Here is a 20504-nt window from a genome sequence, read left to right on the forward strand (position 1 = left end):
AATATTAAGTAGAAAGTATCAAGGAAACAAAAGAAAGCATCATAAATTTGTAAGAGAGTTAAACAACAACTTGAGATTGATCAGCAAGACATCTTCAGCAAGAATGTAACATTTTGGTGACTTGAAAATTCATTTTTAAAATAAGAGAATTGGTAACAGAGGAGAACAAATCCATGGAGATTACAATGTGAGGCAAATGTGGAGAAGAGTAATTTTCTTCAACCAATGCACAGAAAGTAGCAGACCTAACTCGGAAAGGAGTAGTGTAGGAAAAAAAATGAGTGCATGCAAAGCAAAGGGAAGGAAGGCCTTTAAGAAATAAACCGTTACACTGAAAACATCCTTCTTGGCTTTGTGCATTTCTAAATAATTTAATCCCTAAACTCCTCTAACAAATCTATAAATTTTTCTAACTAGCACACAAATTGAATTTTACCTCAATGTTACTTGTTTACTCTAATGTAGGGCTGATGTTACTCAATGTTCAATTTCAAATAGACTTGTAACAGAGCTTTTTTGGAGACTTGCTTTACCCCAGGAGATAGCTTTGGGTTCGGGGATAATGATGTTGGTGACAGGAAATGGCACAGGTGTCTTGGAACTATACAGTCTTTACAAGTTCGTTTCCAATTCGTGGGCTTATCTTCTACCAGCACTTCTACCTAAAAAGTCCAAGTCTTGCAAGTTCCTTTTTCCTGTTATTTAATCTGATTATTCAAAATCTTCTGGTCCTGAAATGGCTCAATGGTAGGTGACTTTTAACCCTGTGATGAAACTTGACACAAGGAAAAAGTTCTTTGTCTTATATGATAGAGAGTTTCAAAATAACCTATATAAATGTTTGTTTCTAAACAAGGATTGTCTTGCTTGACTGGATGTCCTATGTTTAGTAGATTTGTGGATGGCAGCTCATCAAAGATTTTGGACCCCATTCTAATTTCCCTTCCTTTTCCTTTCCTTCCCTTCCCTTCCCTTCTTCACCGGTCCATCCTCCAAGCACATTTAATCCCTTGAGTATTTTATCTGAACTGTCTGGAAGATTGTCAATCCTTCCACCGTGTTCAATGTGAAGTTACAGTAGTTTAAGGACTGCATGTATAAGGAAGGGATGGAGTTCATTGCTGTGAAGTTGATGCTTGCTATCACTCACAGTCTGGAGTTTTGAAAACACAGATGGTCAATCTTGCAAAGTTTCAAGGGAATGAAATTAGTTTGAACAAAGTCTTTGACTGTGATGGTATGGTTTGCATTTATAAAAATGTGGAATTATTCACAAACAAAGCCCTAAGAGAAATAATTCTATGTCATTAAAAAATAGAGGAAGGCCATTGAAGTTGGAAGCTAGGATACACTGAGTAACCATTTGAAACTCTCTGGATAAAGCAGAGAAAGTTTCATATTTCTTCCTCCACATTGCAGCAATTGCTAAAGCTTCTGTCTCAGCAATCCAAATCTCACTATGGTGGCAAATTTGCAGTGTGCTTCTTCATTCTAGATGGCTTTGGGAAAAATTACGTGACCTGTATAATTTCGATATTGTCAAAAAAAAAAAAGAAAGAAAGAAAGAAAGAAAGAAAGAAAGAAAGAAAGAAAGAAAGAAAGAAAGAAAAGAAGGAATAAAAGGTCAGGCCTCCACCTTCCATACAAACAAGAAGAGATACTGGATCACAGTGCATTTTCTGCTGATCCTCCAGCTCCTCAGGGTCCAGTTGAGTGCATGCCACAGCCACAGCAGCTGGAAGAACAGTGTCAAAAAAATAGAGGGCTCTCTAAGGCTACTGCCTGTGCCACAATGGGCCTCAATTGTTGCCTCAGTTGTCCTTCTCCTCTTCTTAATTTCCTGGAGAAGTTTTACTTTTACTATTGTTGTTAGTATTATTATGAAATATAAAACTACTTTCACAATTACAAAGCAGCACAAGCTTTGGTTATTTTGCCAAAGGGGAAGTAGAAGTAAGACCTAGGATGAGACCACTCTAGACCACTATGGTTTCCATCAAAAAAAAAAAAAAAAAAAAGGTTCAGGCATTTTGCTCCCTTCCCTGCCCAAATGCTCCTCAACTTTTTTTAGAGTCACTTTCTCATAAATTACAAAGTACAAATAAAAATGCAACTAATTCAAGAATTTGAACACACACACACACACACACACACACACACATTAAAAGACATTTGGTTCCCCATCCTCTTTTTGCAAAGAGCATGACTAAAATGGATCTTCTAGGTATGACCTCGGTACAGTTTACACAAATCTTGGGGTTCAGATGGCAGAAAAGGCCCCAGGTGAAAGGCTCGCACCCTGGTACTTTGTGCAGGGCTGAGCTTTCTGATCACAGGTAGTGCCACCAAGTTGCTTTGTCATTGTGAACTGAGCCCACTGAGAGGCGACCTCCTTGCTTGAATCCCTGAGACATAGCAGAGATTGATTGTTACGTTTTCTCCATTAACACGGCCAAACAGGCATCTGCTGGCAACCCCCAGGCGGGAGCACAAGTCCTAAACTCCCGTTAGCGGCCCATCTTCCCACTTCCCTTTGGGGTGGAGCTTCCAAAACTAGTTTCCCTTTTCTGTCTTAGCGGCCCGATACCAAGGAAACAAAATGATAAAGAGTGAACTTGTAAAGAATACCATGGGTATTTATTACTATAGTCAAAGTTAAAGGAAGCCATCAACCTGACCTTTGATTTTGGGAATGAGAACTATATGGAAGACGTTGTCAGGTGAGAGATGGGGGAGAGAGGCCGCGTGGCTTCTCTGTGAGCAGAAGCTGCCACGTGTTTGGGGGAATAATTTGATGCAAGGACTAGAAAACCGAGCCTACCAAAAAGGAGACTCTGGAAGAAGGAGGCTGGAAGGGAAAATCACACTAAGGTTTTATGTACATCGTGTTTGAGTGTTTAGCAGAAAAACTAGGAAGGGACAATAGTCACTATTCAAAAATAGGGAATAGCATGCAGGAAGGAGTCCTTGCTACAGGTCAAATTTCGATTTTTTTTTTTTCAAAAAGTTGTTGAGGGTTAGGTCCTGTAATGTCAATGGGTTGTAAAGATGAAAACAAAGAGAAGATTGAATGGCAGAAACAGTGGGAAAGAACAATATTTATAAGAATAGGAGAAAGCGAAATTTATTAAGAAGGTCTTGTCTTCTTAGATGGTGGTTTGTCAACTTAGGAGGCAGAATTCAGGTAAGACCAGTATTAAATATGGAAAATAGAATATTACTATCTTACTGATGTATTTATCATTGGCAGTGAATATAGTTCCATTTACATTTGTATATTTGTGAGTATATGATGACATAGGAATATATGTCACGCTATAAAAATTTTAATTGTATGTGAATACAGAATATTTAGTACCTGTTTACAGTTTTGGGACCCAAATTTTATTTTAAAACTTTCAGCTTGTAAAGGATGGTGGGCTTATATCTGTCATATTCCATGTAGCAGTTTTCCCATGCTCATAAGTATTATTAACAGATTGTATTGACATCTTTTCTTTTTTACATTATGATCCTGGATGACTAAAAGTTTTATAGTATCTATAGATTTAAAATCTCCATTCAGACAGCATCAATGACTACTCTGTAACTTTATCCTGCTATTCAGGTTTAGCTTGTTTTAGAATCTCTCCACCCTGACCCTTCTCATTTCCACTGTACTATCATAAGCCTCCAACATCTCTCTTTCTTTGTTGGAATATTTTGAATTATAGTAGTTTATGGTCATATAGGAAAAATCCTTAAACTCTCTATAGATCATATATACTTGGTTGATCAAAACACAACAATTTTAAAATTTGAATTTTTAGGTTCTTTTTGTTTGTGGTAATTTTTAATTACCTAAATTGTCAGATTCTGAGAAAAAGATACTAATATCCTCATTGTATTTTTGCTTATGGTCTTAATTTTTGCATTTGTCTGTTGTTATATTGAGCAACTTTTGACCTCTTGACCTGTGTTGGGCTGCAAATATGAAAGACTGCTCTCATTAGTTTTTACTTCCTGCATTTTTTTTTAATGGTTTCTGATTTAAAAAATGGCTTGTTGTGTTGTTTGGATACATTTTATTTAGAATTGTGGCATTTAGCATTATAAAGAGTAGTTTTATGCTTTTATCATCCATATTTATCTACATTTTAAATCAGGAATGCAAATCATAATCTCTCATTTTACTTGCTTGATACTTTTGTTCATCCCTTGGTTGCTAGTTTTTATGAATCACTTTCCTTTAGGTATGTTTCATTTATACAGTTTAGAGTTAGGCTTTATGTGTGTTTTTGTATACACAAAATCTTTTTTTTTTTTAAGTGAGCTAGACCCATTTGCATTCATTGATATTACTGATATATTTTGTCTCAATTCTGTTATCAGTGGTATGCTTTGCATATTATGGGATGTTTAATATATTTCTCTATGTCAGTAGTTGTTATGGTTTGAATAGGAGGTGTCCTCCAAAACCTCATGTATGAAACAATGCTGGAACAACTAGAAATGAGAAGACCAGATTATGGCTGTAATCTATCCTAATCAGTAGATTAATACACTTGATGGATTAATAATTTAAATGGATTATATGGTAAATATAGGGTGGTAGGACATGTCAAGAGAAAGCAGGTCATCAGGGGCATACTCTTGGGTATATATTATCCCGGGTTTCTTGCACTCAAGCTTGCGCTCTCTCTCTCTCTCTCTCTCTCTCTCTCTCTCTCTCTCTCTCTCTCTCTCTCTCTCTCTCTCCTTCCTGGCTGAGTGAGCAGCTTTCCTCTGTCACTGCCTTTCTGCCATGATGCTGTGTGTCACGTAGGACCCAGAGCTAAGGAGTTGGCTGACCATGGACTGAACCTTTGAAACTGTGGCCAAAGCAAACTTTTCCTCCTCCAATTTTTTTTTTCAGGTCTTTTGGTGACAGCAGCAAAATTCTGACTAGCACAGAAGTTTTGCAAGTATTTTTGTTTTACTTCTTTTAGTATTTTGGAAATTTTGTATTTTTGTTTCAGTAGCTACTTTTACTAATACTTTTAATTATACTATTAGTCCCATATTCTTAACTTTTGTTTCTGACCCGTGCTTTGTCTGTTTTAAATAGTAGTCTTTGACTTGTACCTATACTCTACAGTGTAGATGAATATGAATTTATTATACTTCCCCCTTTAGTATCTACTCATTTTCAATTGTTTATACTTTTCTATTTTCAGAACACAGAATAGTTACTTTCTATTCTTACACTATTTTTCCATACTTCTCTTTAAAAAATAGATCTAAAATTAAAATTTTTAAAGGTGGTCTGTTGCTAAACTTTCTTCAGTATTTTTAATCAAGAATGGTGAAGTTCAAGACATACCTGATTCTTTAACCCTAAAGTTAAATAACTATTTAACAAGCCTCTAGGCTATATGATTTAGTTATCTTTTTTGTTGCTGTGATCAAAAGACCTGACAAGAACAATGTAATTTTGGCTCCTGGTTTCAGGGCTCAGTTCCTGGTTGGCTGACCCCAGCTTTGGGCCTGAGGCAAGGCAGAACATCCTTGTGGAACAGTGTGGCAGTGTGATGGCACAACTAGACCTGATTATTAAATAAATTATAAGAACTTTATGATGAGAAACCAATGCCTGGGGAAGGGTTAATTCTCCTCTTCTTTTATCAGCCTTTCTTTAGGACTCCTAAATAACCAAGAGTCCCTACCTTTTGGATTGTAAATAACTGTCTCTAGGAATCTGACTACACCCTCTTGAAATGTAAACACCCCTGTGCTAGGCTTTCAAGGCTAGAGAGTTAACAGATGCCTATGAAAAGAGTCTCTTCTTATCTTTCTGTAGACATGCTTTATGTTAGAGACACCTCCCCATACACACACACACACACACACACACACACATACACACACAAGACTTTCAGTCATGTAATTTAGGATTTTTTAAAGAGGAAAAAAATGCTAGGATGAGTCTAAATAACCAAATGACACCAAATAACCTATAAATATTGTGAAAAATGTGGATAAGGGCTCAGAATTTGGAGTTTGTTCTCCTCTGGGCCCACTGGCATAAAATAAAGTTTGGAGTTCTTCTCTCTGAGTGCTGCTTTCTGCTTCTAGACCAGTTGGTTTCTCACGATAGCAGAGGAAAGGAGCTCAGGACAGGGATACCAGGAAGCAGAGAGAGAGCTTCACTGACCAGGGATAGAATATAAACCCTAAAGGCACACCCCTTGTGACCTACTTCTTCAGCCACTACTGTTCTGACTACAGTCACCACCTAGTTAATCCATATCAGTGGGCTAACCCACTGATTAAGTTAAGGCTTTCGGAACCTACTCACTTCACTTCTGAATATTCTTGCATTGTCTCACATAGGAGTTTTGGGGACACCACATTTCCAAATCATAGCATAATGCAACTCATTTATTTATATTTTCAAGTTACTTATTGTGGAAAGAAAAGTAGGTAGAATTCATGCCTCAAAGTAAAAAGCAAGACAATAATGGAGCAATATTTTTTAAGAAAATAAGGTTTGGCAAAAAAAAAAAAAAAAAAATATATATATATATATATATATATATATATATATGGGCAAGAAAGTGCTACTGATCATGATTGAGAAACAAGTACCAGGTTTGCCTCTCTCCTTAAACAATTAAAAAACTAGACTATATATATACGAATCAATAGTTTTCAGCAAATCAGACAACCATTTCTGATGAAGGAAAAACAATATGGTGATTGTGAACAGCTTCATGCCTAGAGTGTCTAGGCTGTGACTCAAGGAAAGGGAGCTCAAATGGCAATGTGCCTGAGTTGAGGAAAAATAGTTGAAATTTGGGTATTCATTGGTGGCTGGAATTCACAGGCAGATGCCAGAGAGAAAAAAGCTATATGGAGAATACAACTGCAGAGAGGAGCACACAGAGGGAAAGCTTCAAAGATCTACAAAGGTCCTTCCTTTCCTCAACTGAACATTTATCACTTCATGTGTGTGAGTGAAATCTCACACACAAAAAATAAAATAAAATAAAACTGGTAAAGAATCACTAGAAAGAAATTGCTGGAACAATTTCTAGAATGTAAACAAAGACAGGAATAATTCAGGTTTCTATAGATTGATTAGTGCAATTATAACAGCCTCAGGATCAGGAAAACCTGATACAAGTTCCAGGTTATCATATCCAGTTAGCATAATATTGATACCACCAGTTATCGGTGACCAGTCCTGCTTCCCCACATGTTGAAGTTTGAACATTAGAGAAGCACGCCGAGGCAAGCATATAAAGCTGGGTTTATTTTAAAAGGGGTAACCTAGACTTCTCCCTGGAGGGAGAAGGGGGCCAGAGCTGGTATCCTGGTATCAGGAGAAGCAAGGTGTTCTGCCCTTTTTGTGTGTCCTAGGCTCCTTGGTTCTTCTGCCTTTTCCCCCTTATCTTTCTCCTTCCTGCATAAGTGACTAAGCCCAGGAGCTTGGAGGAATGGCCAAAAGGTGGGAAACAGGTGGGCTGAAGGGGGAAGGGCAGGATGCAGTAGCCAAGGACACATTAACAACCTTATAGCTCCCTACAGGGAGCAGCAATTCCTGGGACAGGTTACCTTGGTAATAGATTGGAGCAGGGGCAGGTGCTTGATAAGGGTGGAGGAAGGGCTCTGAAGGAATTAACTTGTCTCAGGGGACAGTCTCCAACTTCCCAGACAGACTTAAAATTGGCCTCCTTGATCCGACCTGACTTGATTTACCTATCTACCCTGACTGCCTGTCTAATTCTGGCTTCAATATCATCAGTGTAATGGACCAATGTGATATTGTGTAAGTGAAAAGATGATCAAGAGCATTGAGCGGTCATTTATGACATATTACTAAGAATTATTGTAGGTAGGACAGGGCAAATGTATCGCTTACTTTGCTGACTCAGAGCAAACTACTTCTCTTGGGCTTCATGGGTAAGTATGGAGAATAAGGCATTTGCCCTCTCAATACCTTCATACCAGGTACCAAGGGATATGTTAATTTTCTCAAGCATTGAAACCATATTTGGTACAACAGCTGGAGTTGGGGTCATGCATTTGATTACTTTTAAAAAAAAAATTCACTGTTGTTCTTCTGGATCCATCTGTCTGTGGTTTTGTTTTGGGTTTTTCTATAGGCCAGATAGGAGCATTAAATGAAATTTTGGTATCACTACCCTTGTATTTTTCAAGTCCTTGGTGGTTGTACTAATCTATGACGTCTCTCTGGAAAATTGATATTTCCTTTTGAGATATTCTTTTCGTGGACCCAGGCAGTTCTAATGCATCTATTTGTCATTTCTCACTACAATATCCTCATTCCTCAGATTGGGCAACCAACATGGCAATCTTTCCAGCTGTTTATATTTCAGTTGTACATTCAACAACTGGGGAAATAATCCCAGTGTGTATTCCAGGACTCATGTGATGCATTCAGACTTGACCTAAAATTCTATTAGTCAGCTTTTTGCTTCAGGGACCAAAATACCTGGCAAGCATAATTTTTGGAGGAGGAAAAGTTAATTTGAAGCCCATGGTTTCAGATGTCTCGGTCCATAGTACAATCTTATGGTCAAAAGATGTGGAAGAAAGCACCTAAGGACATGGGAACCAGGAAGCAGGAAGAGACCTCTGCTCATCAGGTGCAAAATATAAACCCCAAAGGCATGTCCTCAGTGACTGACCTCCTCCAGCCATACCCTACCTACCTACAGTAACCACCACTCAACTAAATCATTTAAGTTGTTAATGTACTGATTAGGTTAAGGCTTTTAAACCAATCATTTCACCTCCAAACATTCTTGCATTGTCTCACACATGAGCTTTTAGAAGACATCTCAGATCTAAACTGTAACAAACCCCATTTATCACCTTCCTTTTATAAAGAACCTACTATGATTGGTGAGCCAAGGTGATATCTGCTGTCTCCTAGAATCAGTACCCATTCAAGTCAGTATTAGTAGTCCCTGAAAGGTCTGATTATTTTGTCCCAGTGCAAAGTTAACCTAGTAAAAGGCCATAGGTTCCTTTGGGGAAAGCTTGGGAAGAGATGACAGTATACATATTTTGGTTCGGTACTGGAGTTGCTTCTCAGGGGTACCCAACCTCCCCTTCATTTAAGGGAGTCTGGGTTTTTTAAACTGGCTCAAGTCTAGAAATTGAAAGGCCATGAGCCTCTATTTTTTTATGATTAGAAAGAATTAGAAGCTTGTTTAATTGTCCTGGAAACTTTTTGGTTATACAGATCAAGTAAAAATTTGATAATCTTTCTATTTCCTTTCTTGAAATACCATGATGAACTAGTCAATATCGCAGGTCTAGATGTGTCAGATTAGTATAATTGTTGCTTTATTTCTGTTGTTCATTATGGTAACTGTGTATACCTTACCTTTGGTGATTGAGTGTCACTACGTGGTCCCTGCTACCTTTGGATTCAATTATCCCCATTGCATGTAAAACTTACAATTTAGTGACTAATTCGCACTATAACCTCTGGACTATAAAGAAGAACAAAAATAAAGTTCCTCAAGGATGCTGCCTGTCCCCTTCATAAATCTGTTTCTCAGAGTATTAGTGAAAGGTATACCTTATGAATCCTCCCTATGCAGATGATTTTTATGTAGTAAATTCACTTTAATATTTCAATCTCTATAAACTTCTGAGTACTTTAATAAACCAAGGGAGATTAGGCATCTCTATCACATTTATGGTGTGCTTTGATCCTTGTTGCCGTCAGCCAAACAAACTGTTAGCCACCTTTCTAACTCACTGTGCTGCAATATTGAATGTAGACTCTCTGCTTAGGTGGCCCATCTAAGTCCAGTATGATCCAACTTTATGTCCCTTGCACTGTTTTTCCACATCCTTGATATCTGTATACACACATGTGTCCCTGGATTTCTGCTTGTGTAAAATAGAAAATTCAAGTAGTTCTTTTGGAGTGTAGCGCACTTCATCCTGGGTCACACTCTATACCAAATCTTTAAAGGCCTTCTGGGACTTGAGTCTAGTTATGGGTCTGAAACTAACTATGGGTAGTGAGAGTGGGTCATGAGAATAGCAAACTGCTCTACCTGACAGCTGCCCCCTGGGAAGCCATTATGTTTCCTTAACCAATACACCACTAATCCCCTTGGGCAGAGGTGGAAAAGTCAATAACACTGAGGGAAAGAGAACAGCTGCAGCTGGGGATAAAGAGGCCACTTCTGCTAGCAAAAAAAATAAAAAATAAAATAATCTCAAAAAAATTTAGGAGTTCAGTGTTTCCAACATCATTGTGATATTCCCAATCATTCCCATCCTAACTTACTGAATCACATTCTCTCTCAATCCATGCTCTCATTTTAATATAGTACACATCCTTCAAGGATGAGAGTGCAACTTCCATTGTAGTTCAGCCAGTCCTATGATGAGAACTTATTTTTGCTTTCAACCCTGCAGCTGGTAGAAAAGATTTTCCCTTAGGACACATTCAGAAGATGTGAGCTACTTATATCAAACTGGATCTGGGAATTTGAATCCCTGGGCTCATCCTTTGTCCAGTGACATTAACAGCAACCAACATTATTACATTCTCTGTTTCCCACAAATATTCAAAAGTATCCTAAACATAGTCACTAACATGGTTGCCTCTTACAAATGTTTGATTAGGACTATCCAATACAGGGAGATGGCTCCATTTTGCATAGCTCTATAAACAATTTAAGAATAGACTGTCAGTTTTCTCTATATTATTTGAAGTAGAACACACACTTAGCTTGTTTAAGGCTTAACTCCTTCTGGTATGAAACTCTATGTCAGGGGTCTCCAGAGACAGAACCTATAAGAGAAAGATGATCTAGATCCACATATGGATCTACATATAGGTGATTATTGACAGGAATATGAGAAGGGATTTACTAGGGCAATTATGAAGCTGAGAAGTCCCACAGTGGGCCATCTGAAAGCACTAGGGAATCCATAGTGTGGAATAATCCAAATTAGAAAGCCTCAGAACCTGAGAAGACACTGCTGCAACTCTAAAAGTCCAAAAGCCAAAAAGCCTAGAATTCTGATTCTAAGGGGTAGGAGAAGAAGGGTGTCTTAGCTACAAAAGAAAGAGAAGATGAATTAACTTTTCCTCTGCCGGTTTGTTCACTCTGGTCCTTGAGATGACTCACACTGAGAGTGGAAGCTTCCTCACTCCGTCTGTCAACACACAAGTTGATAGAAATACCCTCACAGATGCACCAAAATAATTCTTTATCAATTGCCTAAGAATCCAGCAACATATTAAAGTTGACACTTAATGTTCATCATCACAGACACAATATTTAACAATCCCTTGTCTTGATTATGAAAAGAGGAAATATTTTTTCTTTCCTTTGAACAACCTAAGTCTCTTCTTGTTGGGTTGCCTTCTGTTCATTAAAGACCAACTGAACCATCTTTTGAGACTTTGTTAGTAGAGATATTTGCTGTTGAGTTGTAGTGTGTAGTTATAAATTTCATAAGAGGAATTTTGATGAAAATTTAAAAATTAATATAGAAAACACAGATTTTACTTAATATGGAAGCCAAGTGAATGGTTTCTAGACTAGAAGAAGATTGAGAGGGAGGAAGGATGGATGAGGAAGAGGAGGAAATATGTAATTTAAAAAAATATTCTATGTGTAAAAATAAATATATCACAGAGAATTTCACCTTTATGTATGAGCAGAAAGACCCAATCAAAATTAATACATGGGCAAAAGAAACATCAGTAAGTGAAAGAGAATGGGGAGGGTCGGAGGAGAGGACAGGAACTGAAATCAAATTCCACACACGTAAGATTTTTGTAGGGATGAACACAACTACTATGTATAACTATAATTCTCTTTTTGAAGCTTGGAGGGCAAATCAAAACCTTACCATCAGATTTAATTTGCAGTAACTCTCTTCTTAGGTTCCCCAAAATATCGTAGGGTTCCCAACTTGCACAGCAGAGAATTTCCTTACTCACCTATAAAGCTGAGGAAACTCTATGCCTCTTATTGGGCACTCTTTCCAAGAGAACCTTGTAAAATTTGGCCCCATGAAGTCAACTTTCATTCTTTATATCAAGTCCTATGCAAATCATTCTCAAATATGACATCATAATCAAAGCCTCAAAAATATGATCATTATTTCCAATTTTATCCTGTTATAAGGAGAAAAGGTTTCTATTGAACTTACACAAATAACCATATTGTCATGAAAGTAAGAATGCTTACTGTTTTCCCTTGTAGAGGGATCAGTCAGTGAGAAAGGATACTTCATTTATATTCACAAAAGTATGATCTACTAATTGTTATAAGTACAAATGGAAAGAGAACAAGGAAAGGAGTTCCTTAAATTCAGAAAATACAACATTAAAGAACCAGTAAAGTTTCAAACTAAACCGTAGTCCCAAGTAAATCTTTTTCCACTTATTAGATAATTTTACAATCCAATAGGTTTCTCCATTTGGTTCTGGAAATCCTTACTCAGTTCAGGGGTATGGTCTTAAAGTTAATCACAATGCCATTAGGAAGCATTCTGAGCTGTAACAAATTGAAAATGTTTTTTGAGAAGGAACAGAGTCAAACAATAACTATATCTGAATGACCAAGCCTTAAAATTATCATTATAATATAATCAATAAGGGAATTTGCTTAACGAATTTGTTCACGTGTTTGCATACAACACTAAGTAATAATTGAAATTATGACTGGTGACATTACAACAGGATATGTAGTAGACATCCAGGATATTGACACATTACTTGGAATTTCATACAATTTCTAAATTTCTTTTGTAATAATAATTTATACAAATGTTACCTAGGAAATTTTAAAGTATCTCTTTTTATTTGGCAGTGTTTTCTTATGCAATGCAAACCAAAAAAAAAAAAAAAATTAATGTCTCTTTCATATTATGAAATAACAATCCTTTGATTTTTTCCCTGACCTTCTGGGAAGGCTCAAGATCAGTTTGAGAATAAGATTTTATTTAAGACTTTATTTGAGAAGGGAATGTTGTCAAAAATGTAAAATATTTTTGTGCTTTTAGAAGTGAAAAAATTTCAGTTCTCTTAAGGAATCAAGGATATGAAAAACATTAATGTAAAGGAAGTTATTCTGAGAGGACCCCAAATTCTATTGTCTTAGAAAGATTACTTAAAAGGTAAAGAAAAACTTTTACAAATTTTTCTTAAGAGAAAGATTGCCCTGCCTTATATAGCACAAACCTGTAAGCTCAGCAATTGAGGCAGGAGGATCACAAGTTCAGGGCCTGCCTCAGCAATTTAAGCAAGGCCCTAAACAACTTGGCGAGATACTGTCTCAAAATACAAAATGAAAAGAAAGAGGGCTGGGGATGCTGAGGATGTAGGTCAGTGGTAAAGCACCCCTGGGTTCAATTCCAGGTACCAGGAAAAAAAAAATTAAAACAACAGGATGATAATTCAAGAAAATCTTTTCATTTTTGCATAGAGAAAGACAACCCCTAAAACAAATTCTAGTTTTGCATTAATACAGTGTTGTGATCCTTAAAAGAAGAAAGAAAATAAGAAATAACAACATTATGGGCAAATTCAGTCAATTTTACCTAGTTGACCACAAATAAAATTATTTTTCTGCAAACTTCTTGTAACTTCTTTAGCCATTTTCTTTGTCCTACTGTTTTCCTTTTTCTCATTCTGAAACACCCATTTTATTTTAGAAATAATTTATTCTCTTTTTCCCTTAACAAAAATACATTTTATATTCCTTGTATACTTTTCTTTATTGTATATGTCCAACTTTTCTTGCACACTCTACAAAAAAGGATTTTTATCTTTATTAATTCTAGTAGTTTTCATTGCTTGATTTGAACATAATTTTTAGCCATTAGTAATTTTTATTTTAACAGCAAACTAGGGAGTAGTTGATTGTGAATTGTGTTTTTTTCATTAGCATTCTTTAGCACACTAGCAAATTTTATGAATATACTATTTCACTATTTCTGCTTGAGTTATTCTCCCTTTTTTTTAAAGAGAGAGAGAGAGAGAAAGAGAGAGAGAGAGAGAGAGAGAGAAAGAGAGAGAGAGAATTTTAATATTTATTTTTTTTAGCTTTCAGCAGACACAATATTTTTTTGTTTGTATGTGGTGCTGAGGAGCGAACCCAGGCGGCACGCATGCCAGGCGAGTGCGCTAACGCTTGAGCCACATCCCCAGACCCAGAGTTATTCTCCCTTATACTGTAATTTTTCCTGTGCAAAAATAACATATTTATGAACAGACCCAAACACTTTTAATCTCTCTGTAAAAAGAAGAGGCCAAAACTATATAAATTTAAACTTTTAAATGGATGTTTCAATAACTTCTCTTGCTTAAAATAGTCTAGATATTTAAATATCTGTTACTTAATTTAGCGTAGCATAACTTTTAAAATGCAAATTACCAAAAAGATTTTGGAAGCTGTTTTTCAGCAAACATCAAACATCAAACAAAGCTATCCATTATCTCAAGTTATTTTCCTGTTAACTGTTTTTAGATTACAAGCATGTTAGCCTAGGATTCCAAAAGCAAAAGCTGAAAAGGTAAATAATTTGTTTTGGTTTTGTTGCTGTCTTTGATATACTTATTTTTTATATAAATAACTGACATCAAACAATTCTTTTTTACTGCATCTTGTAAGTTTGATTTTATAATTTTTATAATCATAAACATTTTATAGATATCTTATTCAACAAGTAAACTCAAGTAAAAGAAATGTTCATGTTATGCTGATAACACAAAAAGCATGGCTCCTTTTATTAAACTAACAACATTAACAAAGATATTGTCAACTCATTGAACTTGAAAAGCATTTGAGTTAGTTTCTATATGTCTAGGAGTTCTTGGAATATTTAGCTTAAATAAGCCCTCATCTATCTTTAAGCCAATTGGAACAGTAATCCTTTATGGGATTTTACACAGTAACTTGGTAATACCATCCAGAGATATATATATTTATGTATTTTATAAATATATATAACATTTATATATTTTATATTATATGTAACTATATATAATATAATATAGAATATATATATATGTTCTGCATGTCTGTAATGTAATGGACAGATGGTACCAGAAGCAGAGCCTGCAAAGATTCAGCTACAAGCCAAGGGACTCCAAGAATACAGGAGCCACAGAAGCTGGGGGAGCCATACAATTATAAACAGACAATTGTAAACAGAAATTTTCCAAATTTCTTTATAAAATTTAGCCTTCAGTCAGACAATACCATAATAAACTCTTCTCACTGCTCACATTATATTTTACCCAATTTGTTTGTCTAAGAGCTGTGACAAATTAAGATTACTTCCTCTATATGAGGGTAAAAGCTTTTTACCAATTTTTGTGGAGGAGAACTAAGACCTTCTTTGCCCAGATAGGTTATCTTTGGGAGGATATGACTATATCTGGATTAAATATTTATTTAATTTTCAATTATCTTTATTTTTCCTTCTCAACCTCATACAATTGCTTTCGAGGGTCCTTGAGTCTCTCAGAAGCACAATGGGAATGGAAATTCTAAAGTTCAAGTGACTAAGGCCTGAAATTAGAAGGAAAAAGTTCTGGCAGGATGAGGAATGGAGGAAAAGAGGTTTGAAGAGAAAAGTATCAAATAATTCAAGGAACTGAAGGAAGATTAAAGGAGTTAAAATGAGGAAGAAGTAGATGAGGCAGTAAGAAGGAAGAGAGTTTAGAGGATCCAGTTGGGGGAGACCTTCTGTTCCCCAAGAACAGCTGAAGTTCCCCTTTATCCTCAGAAAAATCATTTCCAGAAGAAAGGAGTGAACAGAGTTGGTGGAGTATGTAGTCAGCAGGGGTTTGAGAAAGGGGTTTTAGTTGACTGAGAAGTTACCACAGGAGAAAGAGGATCAAAAAGAGAGAACAGAGAGACCCCATAGAGAGATGGGCAATTTTCTAGGCTGGGAAATGAGAAAGCAACTTGCCACTTGAAAGAAAAGAGCCAGGAAGACAGACTTCCAACCCAGCAGGTACCTTTCAAACTAATGGACTCCAACCCAACTTCTTATAACTGAGAACCCCAGGACTATAACAACCTGGTTTGTCTGTGGCTCTAACATGGCTCATATAGAATACTCTGAATCTTAAGAATCAAAATCTGTTCTTACTGTTCCTTAACAGACTGTCATCGGAAGAACTGGCTCAGAAGTTGAAACCATCAATGGATCCCCCGTCAATCAGCCAGGAGTAAAGGTAAAGGATCTAAAGTTTGTACTTGGGGTCCTGTGTGAGAAGTCCAGGGATCCAATGACAGATCCTATTTAAGTCACAGCACCGAAATTGTTTAAGAAAACAGTATTTATGATAGTTGCCATGAATTTCAGTATGTTAGGGTAGACTATCCAAGGGCCTTGGGATTTTGCAGTCCAGGAGAAAAACTCTGAACACAACTCCTGGTACTTCCATTTCTCCATTTAACCTTTCTAAACTTCCCTTCATCTCCTTTAAATCATTTGATATTAATTTGTTCAAGCCCCTCATTGCCCCATTCCTCTATTCTGCCAGAACCTTTTCCTTTCTACTCTAGCCCTTCTGTCACTTGGACTTTAGAATTTCAACTCCCATTGTGGCTTCTGAGAGAATCTGAACATAACAAGGGAAAGTATGAATTTATCACCAAGGATCAAGATGTGAATCAATGGATGGAAGATGACTAACAAGGCAATTGATAAAGGAACCTAACGAATTCTGAAGACAGGCTGGAATGATCAGATAATGCCTGGAGGCTGATGGTGGATGATGAACTTAATTAAATAGTGAGGACCGTCAGATATGGAGGCAGGGATGGGGGCATTTTGGATGAACTGACTAGACAGGATTCTTGCTAAACTTACCCCTGGCAGACATGACAAAGGATGGGAGCTAGTAGGGATAGAGACATCTGACTAAAGTTGGCTAAAAAGAAAACCTTTAACACAAAGAGACAGCAGCACTCTAAAAAAAAATAATAAAAATGCATCAGTATAACAATATCTTAGATTAACAGCTGAGTGAACAATATATGTTTAAGAAAAAAAATAAAATATTTTCATTTATAATATCATTTAGCAGGGAGAACTTCATCTCACTGTTCTGTGAAAAGAACCTAACTGCCCTATTTTGCTAAAAGATATGGAACAGTATTCATTCATCTTTTATGCACCAAAATTTGCTTGATAAGATTGTTAGCACACAATGCTGCAGCAGGTATGTAAACAAAAAGGACTGGAGGGAAGTAGGTGATATAAAAATGAACTTACTGTATCCAAACCTAATAATGAAAAGTATAGCAATTATGAGTCAGATAAGGTTGTCTTCTCTTCAACAAAATTAAGAGCCATCAAATTCTTATTGTGTTGAGTATAATAAGTATAAGAATAATCCAGGGTAATGGTAAACAAGAACCTACTAGAAAATTTCAATAATGTTTGTGTTAGCTGTCTTTAAATTCTTACTAATATTTCTAATGAAGTTTTCACTATCATTTTCTATTTGAATAAATTATTCATAAAATGACCTAAAATATCATGAAATAAAAATGCTTTGCTGGATCCATAGAGAAGGAATTATTTATTCCTCTTCTATTATCTGTAAGATTTTGTGTATTATTTGTATCATTGTTTTTCTTTAAAAATATTTGGGACAATTTATTCATGAAACCATATGGACATGGAGTTTTGGAGGTGTTTTTACTACAATTAGAATTTATTAAATAGATATAGGATTATTATATTTCTTAATATTATTATATTATATGGACTCTGATGATTTCTGTATTTCAAGGAATTTACCTATGTTACCATTTTTATTTTTCAAAATACTCCTGTATTGTTTAATGTCTGTAGAATTTTTGATGATAATTGTTTTATTCCTGATATTAGTAATTGATTCCTCTAGTTTTATCGTTGCTTGTCTTAGTCTTTGACTTTAAGTTTTATCTTTTTTTCTGCTTACCTTTGGCCTGATTTCCTTTTTCGAAAGCTTACATTGGGATTAGTTTGCACTTGTTTTTCACATTTCTTGAGAAATGAGAAATTCTGGTAAGCCAGATAAGTTATCTTAGACATTTCTTCTTCTCTATGAAAGCATTTAATGTTATAAATTTCTCTTCAAGCCTTTCGCTACCTGCCTCGCACACATTTTATGTTATGTGTTTCAATTTTATTTGGTTCAATATATTTTTCTAATATCATCTTTGAAATATTCTTGGACATGTGGGATGTTTAATAGTGTGTTGTTTACTTTTCAAGAACTTGGAATTTGTCTACATCTTTCTAATAAACTTCTCTTGGTTGTCAGTGAACATATTTTGTATAGAATTTCAACGCCATGTTTTATGGCCCAAACTATTCTGTCTTGACAAATGTTCTCCATGCATCTGAAAAGAATTTGTATTCTGCTCTTGCTGGGTAGAATGTTCTATGAAGGTCAATTTGATCAATTTATTTGACAGTGTTGTAGGTATCATCTATAGTTACTGATATTCTATTTACTGATATTCAGTCAGTTACTGAGGGTTAAATACTGAAATCTCTCAGTCGAATTTGAATGTATTTCTCCTTTCACTTAACAGTTTTTGCTTCATTTATTTTGAAACTCATGTTTGGTTCTTGCACGTTTAGGATAGTTATGGTCCCTTTGACAATTGATGCCTTCGTCTACTATTAAATGTTTACTTTTGATGTTATTAATATATCACTCCAGCTTTGTTTGATTAATACTTGCACACTGTATCTTTTCCTTTTCCTCTATTATTAACTTACCTGGCATCTTTATACTTAAAGCAAATTTGCCATAGACAGCCATATAAAGTTATCTATTGTTGCCTAAGATACTACTTTAAAACTTGAGTGGCTGAAAACATTTATTGTCTCATTGGTTTTGTGGATCAGGAATTTTGGAGCTCTTTGATGGGATTTTTTTCCCCTCTCTCTCTTTGCTTAATTTTGTATTATTTCCACCGCTGTATCTTCAATAGTTCATCTTTACACCTGCTCTTCCTTATTTGTACTTAATACTAGCAAGTATATTGGCTTTTTAGATATTATGTGTTTTTCATTTTATAAGCTCAAGTTTTTAATATCCTTCATTTCTCTATTCTTGCCAACAACCCGCACTGATGAGATAAACTGGATTTAAAAGAGCTGGCTATGACATTAAGCTAAGAAAGCAGCGAAAAAGCACAGGGCACAGAAGTAATTTTTATACCTAGGGAGGGACAGCTCAGTGACCTTAAGGGTCAGCTTTCACACTGGAAAGAGCTCTGGAAAAGAGAGCCTGCACCCGGAATCTCTTTATTTTTATATGGGAACTCACAAAGGAGTTTAGATAGAATGTTCTTCACCAAATAAGGCAGGGGATAAGGTTTCAAGGGTGGAGTCCTGCTTCCTAATGTCTTGTGGTCAGCATATTGATTGACATCTTGGCAAGTCACACCCATCTCAGGTGCTGTGTGGGATCACAGGCAGAGCTAAAGAGAAGTCACACTTGCATCACACAGCCCAGCCATCGCCAGGCCTGTCCCCTCACATGGCTACTATGTGCATAGTTCACACACACAGCCCATGGATGGCTCATGATACTACAATTTTTGTTTTACTACATCTTAATCCTAGGGGATTAAGGACATGATAATGATAATAGTTTTAATACTATCTTCTTTTAATTTTAATTCTATCATTTTATTTTAATTCTGTCATTTGTTGATTTTTTTGAATGGTTTTATTGTAGCTATGGATTATATATATTGTCCTTTACATACCTGGTAATTTACATCCCCTGGGTGAATTCTAAATATTTTGAATTTATATTCTTAAGTTCCAATGATTTTATATAGTGTAAAGAGTGCTGTAATTTTTGTTTGTTTGTTTTTTGTTTTTGTACTGAGGATTGAACCCAGAGGAGTTTTACCACTAAGCTACATGCCCAGTTCATTTTTATTTTTTCATTTTTTAAATTTTGAGACAGGGTCTTGTTTGGTTGCTGACCTCAAACTTAGGATCCTCCTACCTCAGCCTTCTCAGTCACTGGAGTTACAGGTGTGCACTACCAGGCTGGCAAGAGTACTATACTTTCTAGTGACATGGACTGAGTCTTACCGGATCATCTGATGCTAGCTTTTTTTTTTCCCCTTGTGGTGCTGGGGATTGAACCCAGGGCCTTGTGCATGCAAGGCAAGCACTCTACCAACTGAGCTACATCCCCAGCCCTGATGTTAGCTTTTAAGCATATGTTAGAATAGTCCTGAAACAACTAATTCCGCCCCAATATTAGAATGATAAGCATCTGGACTATTCTTAATGTCCTACTATTCCTCAGATCTGTGCAGCTAGTGAACTTGGCTGATAGGTAACCATATTATTGCCAACCCTGTTTAGACTTCAAGAACTTCTGAGGCCTGCTGCTTTTTCATGGTTCTGTCTCTAGCCTCATGTAATTTCATCACACACGTGACAGTGTTGAGGATAAAGAGGCCTTCTGCAGAATTCTGCCTCTTTTA

At 36.1% G+C, this 20504-nt stretch overlaps 1 protein-coding gene and 1 non-coding gene across 4 annotated transcripts in view; one reads left to right on the forward strand and one right to left on the reverse strand.

The window, feature by feature from the left end:
- Mgat4c (MGAT4 family member C) overlaps window positions 1-20504 on the forward strand; it is a 794840-nt gene that overhangs the window by 759269 nt on the left and 15067 nt on the right. For all 3 annotated transcript variants that reach the window (XM_058571319.1, XM_058571318.1, XM_046419365.2), the window contains one exon: window positions 16148-16219. The gene's annotated coding sequence lies outside the window, so the exon portion shown is untranslated. The remainder of the gene's footprint in view (window positions 1-16147; window positions 16220-20504) is intronic.
- Trnaa-ugc (transfer RNA alanine (anticodon UGC)) lies at window positions 20137-20210 on the reverse strand. Its single transcript has one exon. It is a non-coding gene; the product is annotated as a tRNA-Ala (tRNA).

The sequence above is a fragment of the Marmota monax genome, unplaced genomic scaffold (assembly GCF_021218885.2).
Source record: "Marmota monax isolate L192 unplaced genomic scaffold, Marmota_monax_Labrador192_F-V1.1 WCK01_AAM20220418_F8-fsc00036, whole genome shotgun sequence".
Lineage (NCBI taxonomy): Eukaryota > Metazoa > Chordata > Mammalia > Rodentia > Sciuridae > Marmota > Marmota monax.